We start from the raw sequence: 22,577 nt of genomic DNA on the forward strand, positions 1-22,577 counted from the left end.
GATGTAGTTGGAAACGGAAAAAGTCATACACCAACATATCAAAATGGAAAAGTTCGGCACCGAAACTGCCTTGAGTATACGAAAAAAGCATTGAACATAAAATATAAAGCAAACTGATGTTTTTTGTTTTATAAATTGTATCAATGTTATTGAATTTTATAAAATTTAAAACCTTTTTTCATTTCCCATCGTGTTAAGATTCGAAAATAGCCACCGTTCACGATTTTCCTCTTTTTGAGAACATAAAAAAATTATTCTGTGTACTATACGAATTGTTTACGTATATTGTATTACAAATAAATTATAAAAATTTATAAGATTAACTTACAGCAATTCAGAAAGTTTCATTTAATTGATAAAAATATTTTCACGACAGAAAATGACAAGTGAAACACACTACGACAAATAAGTTCATCTGTAGCTAATTCAACAAATGGCAAATAGTTGGAAAAGTACCGTAACCATTTACACGCTGAGAATAGAGCCGCGGTCTACCTGATGGCCAATTTTACCGGACTAAACATAAATGTCTAGTTTTTTCAATGTTAGCCGGGAATGGTAGCCGTTATTGAATTCCCAAAATTGCATACTGCACACCGGGCATGAATGATGCCACAAACTAAAGTAGTTCGAGAACAAATTCCCATTAAAGAATATTCAATGTAAGTAATCATTTTCAAAATGGGATTCGAACTGCAATATACAGAACACAAAGTGTAAACCTTAATAAATTTTTTAAGACAACTATTTCGAAGTTATCGATTTTAATTTAAAACAACAACTAAATGTGAAAAAAATAAACTACCTCCGCCTGAAATTAACGATTTATTTCATTTATTGATGATAATGTTAATATCTTCAGAGCATATCGCATGAATAATTAAATGTTTAAAAAGAAGAATCTATCAGACGAACGTATATAAATTCGATCCATAGTATCATTTATGTGAGATTTCTTCAAACACAATCAATCACACAGAAACCTTAACCTTTAGTTTGCATACGTGTATGTGTATAATATATAATATACAATTAAAGGATTTAAACTCATAACTATAACAGCAACCTTACTTAAACAGTGTACAGTACAAAAACATTATAAATCAGAGAAAAACCAAAAAATTAACCGTCATTAATATATTCAATAATTACGAATTAATAGAGAAGTCTCATTATTTTACTTCCCCCAAATAATCTCTTGAAGTTTCCACTATTATACCCTTTTATTTTTCAGCAAATTCAATTATTTTTATAGATTATTTTAACGCTAAAATAAATTTATGTATTCTTTCTAAGTTTTTATTTTTATTTATTTTCATCTAACAATTCGTTTTTCACTGCATAACAAGTTATTCAAATTTTCTTGTCATAAAAATATCAATATTAAAATATATTAGAACGGGAAAATGTTGTAACAACTTTATGCTGTATTTTTAAAAGCATACCATCAGTTCTGATAGGATGATTTTATTAAGTTTTAAAAATTATAGATCCGCATAACAGTGTTACGTAACAGAATACGTAATATATTCATTTAATTTCAAAATTCTAAAAAAATTCTTCAAACAATTCTCGTAAACAACGGTGTAACTACAAAAAAAAGTAAGGATTTAGATTAAAAATTTAATGACATTTCAAATTTTACAATCAATTTACATTCCTAATAATTGTTTTGAATAAATTTAATTGTTATATTATTTTAATAAATAAGTTTATAAACATTTGAAAATATTGTACACAATATAAATTAAATTTTAAGCTGTCATGTATCTAACTTACCAAATACACATAAAGATTAATAATCTGAGTATCGGGAGTTTTTAATGACTGAATCTGAAATCCATGTTGGTGAAGTTTTGTTATATAATTATATGTTTGAGTAAATGGAGCACAAAATCCTTTTGTTAATACGCAGAAAATATTAATGTAATTCTTTATGATTGTGTAATTCTAAATAAAATTACTAACACACAATTTACACTTAAAACTACAAAACGATTAATTTTATAAATAAAAGATTACGTAGTAAAAAAAGCACAATTTAAATCAGAATGTTTTTAAATATATAACATAATAGAACGTATTTAAAACAGTTTTGATTATTGTAATTAAAGTTTAGTCACTAATTAAAATACAAAAACTTTATCATAAAACACACAATAATACGTCTTCTTTTCATTCTTTCTAGTTCTTTTTTATTTTAAAAAAATGTTTATGTCAACGGCTTATTTTTATCTTAAATATTTTAATGTATAAGATAAAATTTGCGATTTAAAACCAATAAGCAATTCGTTCTTTACTATTAATTTGTATATACTGATTTAAGCTATAAATAAATAAATAAAATTTTTCAATCATAAAAATATTTACTTATTATTTTAAACAAGATGCTGTAAAATTTTAACTAGTATATCAGCAACTGTTTTTATTCTGCTTTTTTTCCCTCCACTATTTATATTTGTTAGCAATAAAATTGTGTATTTTCTTTAAGCAGAATATTATTTGTTATTTAAAATCTGTGTGTTTAAATCAGTTAATGTTATTTTTCATTAATGTGAAAAATTGTTAAATAATTAAATACCCCAAAAAAAATTTATGTTTAAACATTTCTGATTTATAATTCATAATTATTACGCGTTTATTTAAAACATTCAATATGTTATAATTTTAATTTTAATGCTTTAAAAATGATTTTAAAATTAAGTAAATAAAATTGATAATAATATATAATTAAAAAAGGTTGTCATAAAATTTTTTAAAGTTTTAATACAGAATGCAGTCCTATATTAAATCATTTTATAAACATTATTATTAATAAATTCTTTTCTATTCGAAATTAATACAAAAGCTAGCATGCATTTTAAAAAAAATTATTAATATATATATCTTTAATTGCTGTTTACTACATTTTGTAAATGTAAAGAATGGACGTTGCTAATAATATGTGAGTAGTGAAAAATAATTGATTTTGGGAGCATTAAATAGAAATAATTTTTATGAGTGACGATGAATCAAAATTAGCTTCATCTGTTTGAAGGGTGTAACTAACTTTGTAATTCCATTAGGTCTGTATCATTCTCTTCATTTATGTCTTTTCTGTGAATCAATTCCAATTTGCCGAAGACAGAAAGGGCTGCTGTCCATATCAGTTGTAAAAGCCACTAACTATGCTGATGGGATCGTCTAAATCAATGAGTTTACAGCTATGAGAAATATAATTTCTCTTAGCAAATGCAAGATTTCTCATTGTAAACAGAATTTTTTATTGTAAACTAGAAAAGAAACACGATAATTTTTATTCAAATACCTGAAAAAATAAAAATAAAACTTAACATTTATATGGTTACCCGTTTAACGTTGAATAAAAAACGAGGAAGTGATTTGCGCAGTTGATTAAATCTTAGCATTTGTTACACATAAAAATAGCAATAAATTAATCCGTGTACATAATGCAAAAATCGATTCTTGCTCGAACTTCTAGGACCAAATGGCTAGAAAAGTAACGAAAACAATCAAATTTTATACATCAATGTTAATATAAAGTAACCATTGTATTTATTATATATTTGTGAGAGGTAACGTCAAAAATTAAAAGTTTCTTATTTTAAAAACTTCACAAAAAATAAATATTTTTCTCAATAATAATCGTTATTAGGTGAAAAAATTCAAAGCTTAAATCCATCTAAGTATAAATAGTGTTTTTCTATTTAATTCATACTGTAGGTTTCAATATACAATATTTAAGAACTAACTCCCAAATTAAGCCAAAGAAAAATCATTTAGAATTTTAAAATTTCCTGAATTACTATAAAATTTTATTAAAAATAATGGAATTTGTTCTACGTCAATCATGGACTACATAAAATAGACATTTTGTCATTTTTATACTCAAAACACAAATTCTAAGAATGTTCTACATCATTATGCTAGCCACATATTTATGAGTCATTAGCTATATAATTGTCGTTACAACAGCAACGGAAATTCTATTATGTTCGTGTTTTATACTTTCTGATTATGCTTCCTCTCTGCTTTTATATTCCCGGTCTAAGTTGCCTTAGACGACTCGTCGAATGTCGTAAAGAAGTAAGTCGACCAATCAAATCAGATTGAAATAAAAACACTATAACAATCAAACAAGACTTTTCCAGCATCAGTTATATAACAACTTCCCTTTCAAAACTTACATCTGATTTATTATATTTATTAACTTTAATAATTTTTTATTATTATTTTATCATCATTTATAAAGATTTCATTCAATAACTAATTTAAGTAAATATCTTCATCGCGTTTCGAAACATCACAAAATCTGATGCGAATCATTCCGTAGAAAGTTTAAATTAAAATTGTAACCGCTAGAATAAGTTTAAAATTCTATTTCGTAGATACTCATAAATGACAATGAATGATATACACAAATATAAATAGGAAATTGTATGAACAAGATAAAACTTCGACTTATTAATAACTCTGTAGATGAAGATAAAAATAAATAAAATAAAAAATGTATTATTTCACATTCCAATTATTCGGCCGCTTTTTAAAAACCGACTACATAAAGACCCCAAGAAAAATTTGGACGTAACTGTAATCGGTCTTACGAAATTTAAAAACAAAAATTTAAAAAATGCAATTTTGTTCGTGATTTTTCTATTTTAAATATATATAATAGAAAAAATATATATGTCGGATATCTGCGAAAATTGTTTACGCGAATATATATATATAAATATATATATATATATATATATATATATAAATTCCAAATTCCGAAAGTAATTTAAATAGATCTGGAATCCATCAACGGAAGTGGAACATAGGTGACGTCCAGAGTTGAGTAAAACTTAACTAAAGTTAGACAAACAAATATCGTTCAGGAGTCATCCGATTGGTATTTTATAAATCATGGCGATTTCTGTTTTGGTATAAAAATCATTTTGTTTTAGTCGATTGCAAACCTTAATAAATTTCAGTACAATTTAACGTACCGTTCCAGTTAAACGAAAGTTTCGCAACAGGAAATCAGACGATAAATTTCCTTTTCAACTTCCGACCAAATGTATTTTACATTGAAATTTCTTAAAGTCTTTTGGATTACAATAAAGAGGCTAAATAAAAGAAAGAAAGAAGAAAACGATAGTCAACAATACCTATGGTATCACTATTTACAGTGTTAAATGTTCCTTATTTTAACTTTTTTTTCCTAAGAATTTTAAATATTGAAGTTGTAATTCAACGTGACAAGACTTCAAATAAATTTACTTTTAAACATCCGTAAGCAATTTCCATTTATAAATGTTATTTAAAACTTGATTCTATTTAGAGAATATGTCTTACAATGTAAGCTATTTGAAGTAATTCCATCCATTCATTTGTCAGAAACATTTTCTAAAAAAGAGAAATCTTTCGATAAAAAGAACTTTAATTGAAGTTACTAAGTTTAATTTTAAATGAATTAAACTTAATCCAGTTTCAATTGAAGCATTAGTTTAGACAAAGAACGCGAAGACAAAACGTAAAGTAAATGATTTTACTACAAAAACGGATTAATGAAGCAAATGCATTTGGAGCTGTCAACCTGTTTTCATCTAGTTCTTAAGTATTTATATATTTCATATTACTTAGACGAAGAAATAAAATGCGTCTCCTTAATTCACGTTTTAGTAGCTTTGTCAATTTTAATTCTGTATGTCTTTAATTTATAGTAAATAAAAAGTAGCGTGTAAATATATAGAACAGTCAGTCTGTAGCTAAATTAAATTATAGTAAATATGAAATAAACATAAATATTGTTTTCAAATGTAATAGAATAAACTATGATAAAATGTACTTTATTTAACATTTTTATCGTGTTAAATTATATTCTATATCAGTTGTTCCTACATGGCAATGTGAAACAACTTTTGTGAGCGAGTGAGACACTATATAAAAATATATTTAAATATATATAATATATAACGTATATTACCTAATTAGGGACAGAAATTTTATGATGAAACATTTCTTAAATTGTCTTTATTTACCTTATTTCAATTCTAAAAGTAATTATGAATTTTACATCTAAGTTTTGTGCCAGCACAATTTTTGAGTGTGTTTTTGGTAAGATCATTTTTCATAGTAATGTTGTATTTAGGGTAGAATATATGTAAGAAAATATGATAACCCTTGATGAAAAAAAAAAAAAACAAAAATTATAAAATGCCAGAGCACACTTTAAACATTGAAGAGGTTTCAACATGGAAAAAGTTGTGCTCTGAACGGATATTTTAATACAGCAAGTTACGAATTTTCTAAACTAAAATCTTTTTCTTTACCACTAAACGTTCCCTCATCTTCCTTTCTTTTAACTTTTGCATTCATTTTTATATTATTTATCACAATTAAGGGATCGCATTACTTTGTTCAGGTTGATAGTTCAAATTGCAAATTACACATAAAACGTTAATATCAATATGATTTTCCGACAACCGAGAAACACTTCAGGTTTTTTTTTTAAATATATTAATAATTACTATAATTTTATAAAGATTTTTCTACTTATTTTATCTTTATAAAAATACAAATAATCGAAAAATATACCATTCAATACTACTAAGATGAAATTAAAGACAGAGAGAAATTCACTTAGAAGTACAGCGAAATTTAACGGTACTGCTATCTATCGTAATTAATGTCTATATCAACGATGAAGAAAAATACATTTCAAACAAAATTACACTTTTGCCAAAGACAAGAGATTATAAGTATTATTTATTATAATAAATCTTCAATTTTCAATTGAAGCAACAATCGTTAATAATATGATTTGAGACAATTAACAGAAACTGCGAATATAAAAGGTATCAGTACGGAGAAAACGTGAAATTTACATTATATTTCATTTAGATTCAAAAACAATGTTTATAATAATTAATTCATACAATATTATCTCGGAGTAGAATCTCCCGAATTTTAATTTTCAATGAAATAAAATTCAATTATTACTACAATAATTAGAATTCTGATTGATCAGATACACTTTGTACTATGTGCGTGTGTGTATATATTGATTTATTACGAACCGTTTATCTTACATAACTTTAAATTAATAATCAAGTACGACACTACTACAGAACTATAATAAAAAAACGCTGTGTGTTGTTTATAATCGAGTTGTCTAGCTTCTTGTATCATATAAACTAGCTTCTTGTATCATATAAAATCAGCTATTGGTTAACCTTTTATGAGATTAACCACTTTATTAAATGATACTTTTAATTAAAGAAATACGAATAGAATAAATTAATACGAAAAAAATAAGAATCCCATAAAAAATTAATCAGTGTATTAAAAACTTGTGTATTTAACTGTTTTTATACGATATAAAAATTTTAAAAAAATAGGAAACTAAAAGTTTCTCAGTAAAAATAAGAATTTTGCGAATTCAGAATATTTAAAATTTTATAAAGTTTATTAAATTTAAACACGAGTCAAACTTGCTTCTTCACAGTTTTAAATATATATTAATAATTATATATATATTGCTTGTTTAATATTTTGAAATCTTTTGATATGTCTCTTTATAGAACGAAAAACTTTAAATTGATTCTTTTAAAATGTATTTAAGACATGTAGAATTCGTAGATTAAAAAAACCCGTAAAATTAATATAAAACTACAAAACTAAATTATATTATATCGAAGGCATTTAAAAAATTATTTTATTCGGTTTGTCATTACGAAAACTATTTAGTCGAGTCAATCAATCAATTTTCTCTTTCTCGAAAACAGAACTGCACCAAATTATTTATTTAAACTTTTCGTAATAAGAAATAAACCCTGCTTATTAATTTAAAATGTGTGTTTAGATTAATTAATAAGTGTAGTTCATTTCTCATCCCAATGTTTACGAATTATGCGAGTTATAAAATTATATATTCGCCTGATAAATTTAAAACTCTGCATATTTACTGTTAATAATTTAAAGCAGAAATTGTTCTCATTATCTAATGTTTAAATTCAATTTTCCATCTTTTAAATTTAGATATTAAAAATACGATGAAAACTGCAAAAATTTTGCTAGTTTTTGCAGTTTTCATCGTATACTTTATCACATAAACAAGAATATAAATTAGAATTTAACTGTACTTTAAACGTACGTATTTTCTCTGTAATACAAACATTCGATAGTAACAGTAACTTGTTTCAACTGCAGTGATATAGTTGTCATTACCCCAAATACCACCCCACTATTTCTCTCGAATCACGACTATAAACTGTAAACCTTAGGTTTCACTGCTGAGTGATTACTAAAATTATCACTGGAAACTGCCCGTTATTAGTCTCCAATGAACAGTTAAATTTGAAGAAGGGAAAACTCATAAAAGTTGTTACCTATTCCGGATCACTAAGAAATTATAAGAGTAATTACATTATACGTTATGTTACAACTAACAAATAACGCACTATTTTACTATTTAAAATTAAATAGAAATTCATAACTAATTCTTATCGCAGAAATAATTTTTCACTATCAAATAAATAATAGAACTAGAATCTAAATATCATCCATTAAATTTTAATAAATTGGCATAGATATTAAAAACAACAAACAAATATATATAAAGATATACTTTCTCTAGTGAACTTACCAATTAATAATTAATAATAAGCTTTTGCTACTATAAAAAATTTGCATCTTTTCCTTTATTTTAATAAATTATTATAAATTCGTAGAGAAATAAAATTATCAACATATTACTGAAAAAGAAATCTAAATATAACGCAGGTCCACTACATTAAGTTAGATTTAGTTTATATTTTGTTTAAATAAGTATCAATAAATTTTTAAAAAAAAGACTGCACTGAAGGTCACAATATTGATAACACGCAACCGCAAGACTGCCAGTTCATCACCCACACCCTACGGGAATGTAGTACTTTGCATACTTCAAGATAAATTCAGAAAGTGAAAATCGAAAGAAAATTTATTTTTGCACGTAAACTACTTTGGAGAAACTTTTCTACTAACTTTTGTTTTTATTTTTTATATATTATTCAATTATAATAATATAAAATGGTTATTTAAACTTAAAAATAACCATCGGACGAAAAAATAACAAAATATAATAATATATTTAGAATATATATATATAGAAATAAATAACAAAATCTAACTTACATAAAAATAAGAAAATTTTTGTAATTTAACATTAGATAACTCCTCAAAAAAAATTAGAAGAAAACGTTGTTATTTAAGAAATAAGTTTTACTTATAATATACAGTCTGAGATTTAAAAATGTATTTTATCTCGCACTAGATATAAACAAGAGTTATCTGGAAATACTTTATTTAACTGTGATAAGAAGATAATGGAATTAGATTATGTATCACCCGCTTCCTGAAAGTAAGAAGATACTAAAATGTAAGCTTCTCCTGACTTTTCAAAATAATTTTTAATATAATAATAGTGTAAAATATGCTATCAAAGGAATAAAAATTGCCATGCGTATTTGGAATCTACTTCAGCAATGAAAATTTCAAGTCTTCAATTAAAAAAACACGTTGATTAAAAAGTAAACTTAGAAAACTTAACTTTGAACAAAACTTAAAACTTTCGAAAACTTTTTAATTAAAGTTTATGTAAAAATTCGCAACTTTTAATACTTCTGTATTTGACAAAGAAGATAAAAAAAATATTTATTTAAATTGTGAGTATACGTCGTATATGTGACCGCACGTTCGTGTACAGTACATAGTGCATACCGGTACTTATTCGTTTATTCATGCATAAAAAATCAATAAACCTATAGGTTATTACTACTAGATTATTATTATTATTAAAACCTATTACTTGTTACATTAAAACAAAAATGAATTTTTACTTTCCCGCCTGTTATATATAACAGAGGAAAAGTATGGCGATCTGTCAATAAATAACCCCCAAAATTTTTACATTTTTGGACTCGGGACCTTACAACGTCGTGAAATGCCAACAAATTCAAATTTTTTTTCTTCTTCTATGTATGTATGAATGTTAGTGTTTTTGCATGATTTTGTCCACTCTTAGCTTAATAACTCCTGTGTTTTTTGTCGAAAATTTCTGAAATTTTGCAAGGAGGTTGTTTAATAGGGGGATTGGTGGTATTAAATTTTGGTAATTAAAAGTCAAGAGGTGAAGAGATAAAGAGGGTCTTGTGTATCTCCAGTAGGATCGGACTTAATGACGATTTTACTCGTTATTAGCATTTATAATTTTTTATAAAACCCATCCCTACCCTCAAAAATTAAGTTTTTTGCCATTTTATAATAGTTAAAAATATAAAAAGTTTTTTAATAAAATATGACAACAGATGGCGCCAAAGTTGCCGGAAAAGTTACGCAACTCGTTGCTAATTTTTTAAAAAGGTGTTATCAATATTTGTTTTATGAATCTACATGATCCTGTAACTAAAATGCTTTAACGAAACAGCGCAGATTATTACTATTATAAACTTTCATTTTCTGATTATATATATATATATATATATATATATATATTTATTTATATATATATTTACACACACACACTAAGAAGCTCTTACACATTAATTCTCAATGTATTTCATTTAATATGAGTATATATGAAAACTGGGGATTATTCTCTAAATCTACAGAATACGAGTGGAGAATTTTATAGTCTCAATCGCTGAATTTTGTCAATAAAATGTAGATAAAATAAAATTTCCTTTTAAATAATGAATAAAATCTTGATAAAAATCAGTGTTTTGGAGCGGAGCCCAAAGCAATGGAACAATAGGTTTTTGCCCGAAGCTGGAGCGAAGCCGGAGCACAGATAATGATCCTACAGTGGGCTGAGGATCCTAGTCTGATACTACCAATATGGCCACTTAAAGAAGATTTGAAATCGAAAGTCAAAGTGATGCGATGTGGCATACATATCCTTCAGTTGGCAATCTGGGATGGCTTAAAGAAAAGACGTGCATAGAAATTCCTGAAAAAATTCAATAAGTCGCTGTCAAATTACGAACACCAAATATTCGCAGTATTTTACTTGAATTATATGTATTAATTCAACCACTAAACACTAACTCATTGGCGTTCCACACAGGGAATGTTTGAACAACTTTCGTTTTCATTCTTATTGTGAACAAGTAGCTGCTGCTGGGACAATAGAATGAAGTTAAGCAAAGCTGAATTGGAAGAGTGAAAAAATTGAAAAATCTCTTGACAAAGTCGAACCATACAACAATCGCACTTCAAGCCTCATGACGTAATTCTTAAAATTTTCATGAAAGAGTGGCATAAACTCGCTAAAAGTTTGCAGACAATGCAGGAGAAACTGCAATGGGGATTTTATTTTCCAACCGAAAACGGGAGGAGAAAAACTCTTTGAAAACGTATATTTTCTTGCCGGAATTTACGTCGATCTACATTATAGGATTTTACTCAGTCCACAGCAAATAATGAAAGCAAAGAAGGACTCCTAGATATAGCCAGACGACTTGAAAAACAAAAGATTTTTCAAATTTTAATACAGCGCAAATGAGTGAAGGATTCGAATTTCCAACAGAACCATTTCAGACAAGTTTTCAATTACCGCAACAAAAATATGATACTTCCAAAAGCACTTCAGATAATGACGATTTCGAAAAACAACTCGATAAACAGGAAAAACGCAGGCCTAGTTTCTAAACTACACAGTTCGAGTGAAGAATAATTTGAACGACATTTTCGTGAAGATCGCAATACAATGGAAAATATGAGCAGGCTCAAAATAGAATCGGTATTTGAGGCAATTTGAAATTACCCAAAGAGCGTTCAAGCCGCTTGTGTTGCATCAAGTATACCTACTACTCAAGCAAGTGTGGAACAATTTTTTTCGCTCTAAAATTAATATTAATTAAATTTTTAGTCGATGATCATTTAAGACAGTGATTCTTAACCGGGGGTGCGCCCCCCTGGGGGGGTCCATATAAAGTTTGCCGGGGGGCCGCCAAATTATGCAAAATTTCCTTCAGAATATAATAGAAAGAAAATTGATGTATAATCCGAATATCGTATTGAAAAGTGAAATAAGAAAGATAAAAAAAACTAAATAGGAAAACTTTATTTATATTTTATTTCTTCCTACATACAACTTTGTTAGTACAGAAGAAATAAATGCAAATATGCTATTTACACCGCAGTATTTACTTCTTTTATTCCAAAGAAATTCTAAGAAACTATTAATGCTTGGAATTTTAAAAATTAGGAAAAATAGTAGGCTCAGTAGTAGGCTTTGTAAATTTAAATATTTTTGCAAAAGATATGCAAAATCTTTACGACAAGTTGTGGGTGTTTTAGTTTTAGTTTAGTTTTAGCATCGACTTTGGATCGATTTATCGACGTTTCTTATTTTATTTTTTGTTAAAAATTAATGAGTCTTCATGTTTAATTGTGAAGTTTGAATGTTATTTAAATAGATAATGAAATAATAAAGTTATGATTTAATTTATTATATAAAAAATAAAGCAATAATAAAAATATCAATTTATTATAGATAATATAATAAATAAAAAATTATTATTAAAAAAATGGGGGTCACGAAAAAATTATGAAATATTTGGTGGGCCGCGAGTATAAAAAGGTTAAGAGCCACTGATTTAAGAGGATTTACTTTCTGCTATTTTATTTTATAGAGTGAATAACGAATAATAGTGATGTGTTGTTATAAAATAACGATTTTTTTCAAATTAAGTATTTCTTTTCAAAAAATTTTTCCTTAAAGCATGGAGAGGGCATTTTAATGCCAGAACAAAGCTGGATCAGAGCAATATAAAATTGATTTGCTTCAATTGCATGATAAAAATAACTTCGTTAACTTTTAACAATTGGTAACTTCTGTATATCACTTTTATACAATCCTACAATTATATAAAACATATATAAAACAAGAAACTGAAATGCATTTATTTATCAACTCCAAATAAATGTTTTCTGTCATATACAAGTGCCCACCAGTGGCCAAGCGGTCATCGTACCCTGAACACTGGGAGTTCTGTCGTGGTTTCGCGCCTCGCTCGGACAGGCTGACCACGTGGAGTTTTCCGGGTTTCTCGACGTCTGTAATGCCTAAATAGAGAGAGGCCAGTTTCCCTTAAAAGACCTCCCGGAAGGCATTCCCCTAGGCAGATCGCCCAAGTGTTGCTTTGCCATAACTTAACAAAACAAACTGTCATATACATAAAATTCCTTACATCAAATTATTTTATATTACATCACCATCAATTAAGATGTAAAATGAATTCAAAATAATTTCCAAATATTTACAGTATAAATAAATTACTAATATATACAGAAAAATGCATTAATGTCTTCTATTCTTATAAAAAAAAATTTATGCAGGACAATTCTGAAAAAAAATGGTCACATTTTTATAAAAACAGTTTAGGAAAAAAAGAGAGTTGATGTTAAACTGCAATCAAATAATATTGAAAAAACAAAATTAATTATCTGTTAATTAATTTTATGAAATGTCTAAAGAATAAAATGGAACGTATTGAAGCTCATCTCATAACTGAGAAAACACAAGTGAAACTAATCAAATGACAGAGTAAATCGTGCGATGATGACATACTTTTTGGGGGACTTCAGCAGACATATACCGTAACACTAAATTTAACATAAATATCTTAATATAATTGTGGACGTTATCTCTTTACTTCAAGGAAAAACGTTTAGATTAGAATTTACAATATTTCAAAACGAAAAGCTTACGTTCTGGTCTGTTAGTAGCAATAGGAACATTAGTATCTTCTGTAGTACGTACAACGCCTCATAAATAGCACTTCTTACACTAATAAACCAATGTATGTTGACTACATTCTATTAATGTAATAGTGTCTCGTATAGGCTCCGTATCAAAAGGACTCAAAGAATTTCTGTGTACTTTACAGATAAATCCGGAGATGTTCAAAGTGATTCTAGAGAACAACCATACTATCATCCGGTATGATGCTATCATCTTGTACGATGCTATCAACGCATAAACATCTTTCAACGAACACTTGCTGGTGACAGTATTATGGTTAGGAAAACTATTTGTTTGAATGGACGCCCGAACTTTACCAGTTTCATGAATATTCATTTATCAAGGTATAGAAATGAGGTCTGAATTAACTCGTAAGGTCTTGTGCGAATAAATTTATCTAGCAGAATGATAATGTTCTTCGCAATCAAATCGGCCTGGCTAATTAAAACCTTGAGGCAAGTAGCATCTGTATATGGAGTGATCGGCTCTTTCCTCTGATTTCAATTCTACTGAGCACGCTTGGAAATAACTACTAATGATTAGAATTGTGTAAGGTCAAAAGACATGTTACGTACTGTACGTGTTAAGGACTTATACGAAATATTTTAGACGACTTAATGCTACTTCCAATTTCAACTTAAGGTACAGGGGAAATTAAAAGGTGTTTAAGTACGTGAGCGTTATTCTGAGAAAACCGGAGTGTCGTATAGCATAAAACATTACTATTAGACATGAAACTCTGCCGGTGCTCATCAGTTACATTTAGTATTAATCATATTCATAATGTAATTTTAAACTATTCTTGTTTGATAATTTCTTACTTTTTGTTATAGCTATTACATAAATAAATTTTCTTGAAATTGACTACCTGAAAAAATTTTTGCCTATGTTATTACTTTGCACGCTTATGACAAATAGGTTATATTTTTCGAAAAACTTTCAGGATTCATAACGTTCCTTAATTTATGAAATCTAATATAAAGATCGATCAATTCAATATTGAATATTAAGAATAATTTTTAGTTTCTGCTATAATTTCATTTAGAAAAGTAGCAGCTATATTAATTTATACATAAACTTATTTTTATAAAAATTTATCCATCGAAGGACCCTTCTTATTTAAAGATATCTTAATATAAATTATTCAAATTAAACTTGGTTTAGCAATATATATATATATATAAATATACATTGAGATTATTCAGAATTTATAAAATTATAAACACAGTTTAATTAAACGGTAGTCTCGTGTAGAATTATGAATAATTCATAATCTCCATTATTTCGCGTATTTACACAATTTTACATTATTTTTAAAAAAGCTTAATAAACGTATTTTTAAATATGAACATAAATATATCAAAATGTGTTAATCGGTATTAAATATACTAAGATAACTATTATATTATAAGCATTCTTTAACCAAAGTTATTGTTTAAAATTCATATTCATGTAAACTTTAAAATATAGGATATCTAATCGTATCTTTAATGAGATTTCAAACTGTTGGTTGTTTGTTTTCAAATAAAGTTTCGTTTGTTCATTCTTTACTGTGTTAAAATTCATGTGCGCGTAAATTAAGCAAGATGAAAAATAAATGATTAAAAACATGATGTTTAGAATTTGAAAAGCTATGCAAATATTTTAAAAAGAAAGTAAATGACGACATCAAACATGTATCAGAAAACGAAACCACCTCACATACATAATTACTAAACTCCAGAGAAATAAATCAGTAACGAGGGAAATGAACTAAGGGGAAATTCAAATTTTACTGCTTAGAAAAATACACAATTGGTGGCTTTAGAATGTACATTTGCAATCTTTTATTTTTGTCGAAATACGAAGGGACTTGGCGTTTCAAGGGAATTCAGCAAATACCCGAAACGACGTTATTGAATAAATTTATTACAATATATTTTTAAATCCATTAGCATTTCGAGACAAAGCTAATAACCGAAACAAAACTATGCGATATTGCAATTTATGTCATTCTCCAGGTCATTATTACAACAGTTCGCTATCAATATTATGGCGGATCATTTAAACTATAAGCTAAAAATTAAATGCTTTAGCAATTGTTGGGAATCTGTTATATATTTAACTAACACCCGACTATATTATCATTTAAGTATCGATTCGTTTCGAACTATTGAATGTAAATATAATAAAATGGAAATTATTGTCACATAGTGTGACCTAAAACAATTACATTCACGATTATTATTCTTTACTAAAGTTAATTTTTGCAGATAAATAAAAACAACCCGAAAGATAGAATTTATTTCTTTTTTATATATAAATCAAGATAACATTTAAAGCTAAAATACCGTTTGGACAAGAAAGAAAAACTGCAACAAGAACTGATTTGAGTTTTCCCAAAGCTGGTAATCATTGGATGGTCTGAGTGAATCAATGCCATTTATCACCTCGACAATTTTGATAAGATAAAACGATTTGTTGATAAAACTTCTATTTCGGTGTCGAAAAGCAAAAAGTGCTATACGAAAAACTGAATTGAAAGGCACATTTTATTCACTTTTATCGAAAATTGAGGTTACTATTATATATTTTGGAGAGTTTGTGATGAACAAAATTGGGAAATTCTTGCGAAATTTTAAAAAATAAAGTAATTATTTTTACGTTAACAGATTAGTTTTAATATTTTAAAAAAATAATATCGTACAGATTAAGATTTTTATTCTTAAAACTACTCATTAGTTTATCACTAATTCTCAAAATAATCCATCATCATTTTCTGAATCCTGCATTTTTAAACAAGCATTAAATACTTTCAAATGTAACTAACATTTAGCCGAAAATTTTCAAAAATTATTTATTTTATCGGTATATTTCTGCCAGAAGTATGAGCAGAAACGATTTTTTTAAAATTAATTTATATATAATAGAGATAAAAGAAGAAAGATCTTTATAACAAACTAAAACAATATATATGAATTTAATTAACTACGTATTTTATCATCAGTTAGTAACTCATATTTGCTAAATAATTATAGATAACAAAAAATTATTTCTTTCAAAACTAATTAAAACTTAATGACTAGGTAAAGATAGAGAGTAATTTTTCTAGCATCCTAAAAATCGTATTTTATTTTGTTTTAATTTATTTAATTCACTAATACAACAATTTATTTTATTCTTTAAAAACAAGCACAATCCATCTGTACTTGAAATACATTTAAGAAAAGGATTTGTCAGAAATCGAATCTAGTATTTTATGATAAGTTTTACCGAATAACTTCAACTATTTGATTATATCCGAGTTTGTAGGTAATCTTTTTGTATTGACGATTTGATTATGATGACGGACTAAGTGATACAGCGTTACCACTTCTTATCTTTGAAGTTACTGATAGGCAGTAATAAATTTTCGGCTGTTCTTTCACAAAAGATATTATCACACAACCCTTGCGTAATATTTGCAGCATTGAAATAAAACTTGTAAACATTAACACTGTTGCCTATTGTAAGTGAAAAAACTGTTTGTAAAAATTCTGTGTTTGTGTTTTTTACATATGTGTATACATCATACTCACATCCTCGCACCCTCTATTATAGCAAAAAGAAAATCTGCCTTTTTTCAATGTCCGAATAGTATTAAAAAACTATATATAAAATAAAATGGTGACAAAAAAAATCAATTTCTCCTGATAATATTTCTATATAATAAATTATAGTTTTCACCATATAATACATAAATGCAAAACATACAGATAACTATTTAGTTCTAACTAGATTTTATAACTTTCTAAAAAGTAAAATATTTTTTTTTAAATATAAGATTTTATTCGAGTAAATGTTTATATTTTTAAAGCAATAAACTTTACAAATTACTTTCAAATATTATCGCACTTTATATAGCTTTATTATAAACAAACAAAATAACAAAACTAAAACAGTATCACTAAGCAACGTATAAAGTCTTTTAATAATGCTTCCAAACTTTTAACTCATAATTACACACACACAGTTTATTAGGCTATATATTTTAGTGAAATAAAAATAGTCTTTTCTATATAAAGTGTAAATTTCGGTGGTGCGAGTTGCCAAATATTTAAAATTTTTATTTCAATGTCGCAAGTCCTCTCTTTAGGGAAATAAAAATGAATTGTTCCAAAGTATTTTATGTTTTTATTTCATAACAATCGATATACGAAGTAGAAAATTATAATAATAATAAAATATCAACAAAAATTTTATAGACGTAAACATGTTTTCATCTCATACAAGTGTTCTAGATATCTTAATACTTCAGTTTTGATTTGATCTCTAAGTCAAGAAAAATCAATATATTCTGTACTCAACACTCAATAAACTCCAGACACGAAAAATCCACTTTACTTTTGTGGCAATCATGAAATAGTAGAATGAAGTTCATAACTCATCGACCATAAAACAGTTACACACAATAATAACTGCAAAAATTGCGTAAGAATATTTGCAATTCTTTTATCTATAACAAACAGCGAAAAATATATAAATAACGAAAATTATTTTAGAATGCGAGATTCGCAATATCCAATAAGCATCTGTTTCTTTTCGTGACACACAAAATTTTTGTCAAAATATTTGAAGTGAAATTAGAGAGGGGGAAAAATTGTTTTTTCTATATCTACCTAAGTTGTAATTTTATTAGTTGCTTTCAACGAATCGTTATACTGTCGAATATAACAGTATTTTTATTCACGATGTTCGCATTCAATCATATAACCTACATCTTTTATACGCGCTTCACATCTAAACATGTCACGCACATAACACCAACAAAAAAAAGAAAAAAAAATTGGTCACGTAACTGTATAACGATCGACAAATATTACAGAGTTTCGCTAAGAAATAACATACAAGTAAAGATGAAGAAATAATTCTTACCGAGAATGTAAGGCGATTGATGATAGGTGAAAAAAAAATTCACTTACCTAAAAAAGAAAATAATAATAATTAATATATATATATTAACAATAATGATAATTTAAGTTAATGCATATTTTAATAGAATTTTTTTCGTAACTAATTATTTAATTTATAATTCGTTATAAAATATGCAACTAAAAATAACAAGATAGATTTAACAGGGCATCGATTTAAATCAAGATTTAAGTCATTAATTTATTATTTTTCCATGAAGATGATCATTTATTCAAATATAAACCCTAAGTACCTTATATTATGTCATTATAACATATTATAATGGTTAATTCATTATTTATTATGTTGTAGAAACAGAATAGAAAAACGTTTAGTCATTAATTATTATTAATTAGTAGGCTTTACTAAATATATCTAGTATGTTGAGAATTATTTATTACAGTAAGCCATAAAATTAATGCGTATAATTATAAATATAGAAATTATTAATAAAGAATATTCTAATCATTCTATGAATTGTACTTTAGTTAGATTTCCATGTAGTGAAAGTTTTGGACAATTAACGCGATTTCAAATTATATTGATTTTGCAAATCTCACGACAAATTCCCATGTAAGATGCAATTTGAATTATCATTTACTCTTAGATTATGCGTCAATCTCACTAATTCTAATCATCTACATGATTGGCAATACGTGATGATCACCAAATTTGCGAATTATTCATGATACTATACTAAAATCAATTTTAATATAATGTATTTAATAATCTGACTCGATTATCTGACTAAACATTTTTTAAAGTTTGTTTTTTTCGTAGAAATAATAAGCATAAAATCTAAAATGCTGAAGAGAAAAAATTTTTACATCATTACAACTTAAAAGCACTCTGACTTATTATGATGTATTAAAAAATCGACGTCGCAACGATAAATTTCTCATATACTATTGTATTTTCTTGCATATTGAATAGTTTAAATATTTTCACGTTTCTTACATAGTGATAGATGATTTGTACGGGTTTCAAATTTTTCTACTCTTCCACCGAAAGCAAACGATAGGTTACTCAAGACGACGTGAAAAAAATAAAAATGAAGGTAATTTTAATACTGAATATAGATTGAAAATTACCTTGGAATCATATAGAAACATAACCATTTTCGGAAAAGAATTTCATCTCTCATTATTGATAATATCAAAGTTTAAGACTGTTTGGAACTAACATATATTAATAAAACATGGCACTAAAATCTAAAAACAGAAAACTGAATATGATCATATGTAATATAGCTGAAACCGTTCAAAAGAAATTGGTTAAAATAAGGAAGTAATATTTTACAGCCATTGCTGAAAATTATTCGACAGCAGAATTTCAATATCGTTCTTAATTCGATGAATCGCGAATTTGAATTGTGTATCCGATCATTATTTATAATCATTGTCAAATTTTAATGCGGATTGCTACTTGGAGAGAATGCATTATAACTATAGTTTGTGGAATAAATAAATATACAGTCACGGCAATCTAACGTCAATAATTGTTGCCTGTGAAACTGGCGCTAAATCGAGTATGACTTTAAACCGAAATACATCGATGAGTTTATATATATATATACATACATACATACATACATACATACATACAAGATCTACTTACAAGTTTGAAAGTAATGTGATTGGTTGTAGTAATAACGATAATGCAAAATCGCGCAGTTACTAATTCTCAAATATTGTAAAGAGTTTCTGTAGGCCTATATTCTGAAAATATTGTATTTTCGTTTCTGTTTAATATTAACGGAGAAGGCTCTTTCATTAATATTCATTGGAGCTATACGAGGATGAAGCTATATCGAGGTTTGACTGTAATATGTAAAGTATATAAATAAAATACAGTCTCAAGATTCGAAATGTATTATACAAGTAAATAAAATATATATGTAACAAATATATCAATAAACTTTATAATACTACAATACAAAAAAGTTACATTAGAAATTATTGATTATGCTAATGTTTCTATTAATTAAATTGTGAAAAACGAAAAATCAACTGATTACTCAATTTTCTGAAATGCAGTCTACAACAGTACCTTGTCGCATGATGAGATGCGGACGATTTTCATATTGTTACAATTTGAAATTTAAAAAAAAGAAAGAAACAAATACTGTATAAAGATTTCGTAATTCTCGATAATTATCGAAGTAACATTTAATAAATGCTTTACTTTTTGCAAGTTAATATTTGCAAATAAATGCAATATAAATGCATCTCTGATTATTAAAATTATATCAAAGCAGAAAATAAATTACTAATTATCAAATATTCTAAGATTTTCGAATTACAGCGAATTTTTAGGTTCTAAAGATTCGTTATTAAAAAACTCCTAAAGATGGTTTATAAACTAAGCCGAAAAAAATAGTACGAAAACATATCACCGTTTAAGATAGTGGTTTATACTTCTACAAAGCGAATCTTCAAACAATATTAATACGTATTCAAGAACAAATATAATATAAATATGTCAGAGAAGACTAAATCATTACTGATAAATTTTCCAATTAAGAAATCAAAGTGATGTAGTAAACAATTTTACATTAAAACGAAGATCCACAGAATGTTACGTAGAATTATCAAGCAATCAAATTCTTCATTTTATTAGGAAATACAATTTCTATTTATAATTCGGCTTCTTAATTAATGTATTACAATTTTAATCTTCTGTAATAAAATACTATATTCAAAATGTTAATAAATTAGTTATTTTAACAATTGGAAAATATGACGTAATATATCACTTATCCGTTTAATCATAAAATAGCACAGTCAAAATCTATTACACAATATAGCCTTAAAATAGCTTAATTTTCACAAATTTACGTTGTATTAATTTATAATTATTTAAATATTAAACTATATATTTTTTATAACAAACGGCAAAAGTAAGAAGCACGGGAAAATAGCATAAAGGAAATCCAAACAGCAGTGCAACCTCTATCTTCAATCATTTCTTTCACAGCAATGGAAAGAAATTGTTCAGCAGTATTTATTTTCCCCCTTCAAAAAATATTTCATTTGTATGTCATTATTTTTCTTTTTTTAATCCACTTTTGCATTCGATTACAACAATAGAATCTACGAAATACAATTAAAGTATTTTTTGCAATTATTGTTGTCAATTTCAACATTTATTATAAATACGAATAGAAAAATTTAAAAGAACTTTTCATTTATGTTAAGATTCAACAACAAAATTTGTATTTATTATCTTAAAAATCTACTCGATTAATCTTAAAAAATACTTTTAATGTATGTTTTCCGCCATTCGGATGGTAGAGTTATCCGAGTGGAGAAACGTGTCACTGAATTACTCCCAAGAATTCCCGGATTCGATTCTCATCCGGATAAAACACAGTTCTTTCATCCGGAAATTTATTGTCTATAATACAGAAGAGAATAGAGAGAGAAAATATAATAGAAAGTTAATCATCAGCGACCACTTATAATTATGTATATATTTAACCGAGAACCGTTTTTCCTTCTACTATATATTTAATATTTTATAGAAAATATCTTGTGTCTTAATTTAGCCTTCAAATTATTGCTGAAATATATGTATACGTATATGTACAGTACGTTTGTATCAAATTTAAATCTTAATTCTATTACGCGTCATTTAAGGTGTGATCATTAATTAGCAAATATAGCCTATATATTTTTAATATATTGCTTATATGGCACTTTAATTAACGAATATGAATTTATATATAAATTATTCATTAGGTATTTAATATTGACTTTTTTACATACTCTAAACTATTCTTTTTTAAAATCTATATTTGATGAAAAATAACTAAAAGAAAATTACGTAAAATTTAATTAATTTTACGAAAAATAATTTGAATTATTGTTAGTTA

The 22,577-nt window shown here is 26.3% G+C and overlaps 1 protein-coding gene and 1 long non-coding RNA gene across 4 annotated transcripts in view; both read right to left on the reverse strand.

The window, feature by feature from the left end:
* The window catches only part of tay (tay bridge), a 494,398-nt gene that overhangs the window by 296,225 nt on the left and 175,596 nt on the right, over positions 1 to 22,577 (reverse strand). The gene's annotated exons all lie outside the window — the stretch shown is intronic.
* On the reverse strand, positions 1,179 to 22,191 carry LOC136980162 (uncharacterized). Its single transcript, XR_010881505.1, has 3 exons — positions 21,575 to 22,191; positions 18,668 to 18,714; positions 1,179 to 1,590 (listed from the first exon to the last, which is right to left on the reverse strand). It is a non-coding gene; the product is annotated as an uncharacterized lncRNA (long non-coding RNA).

Source organism: Centruroides vittatus, unplaced genomic scaffold, assembly GCF_030686945.1.
Source record: "Centruroides vittatus isolate TY-2023 unplaced genomic scaffold, ASM3068694v2 contig_680, whole genome shotgun sequence".
Lineage (NCBI taxonomy): Eukaryota > Metazoa > Arthropoda > Arachnida > Scorpiones > Buthidae > Centruroides > Centruroides vittatus.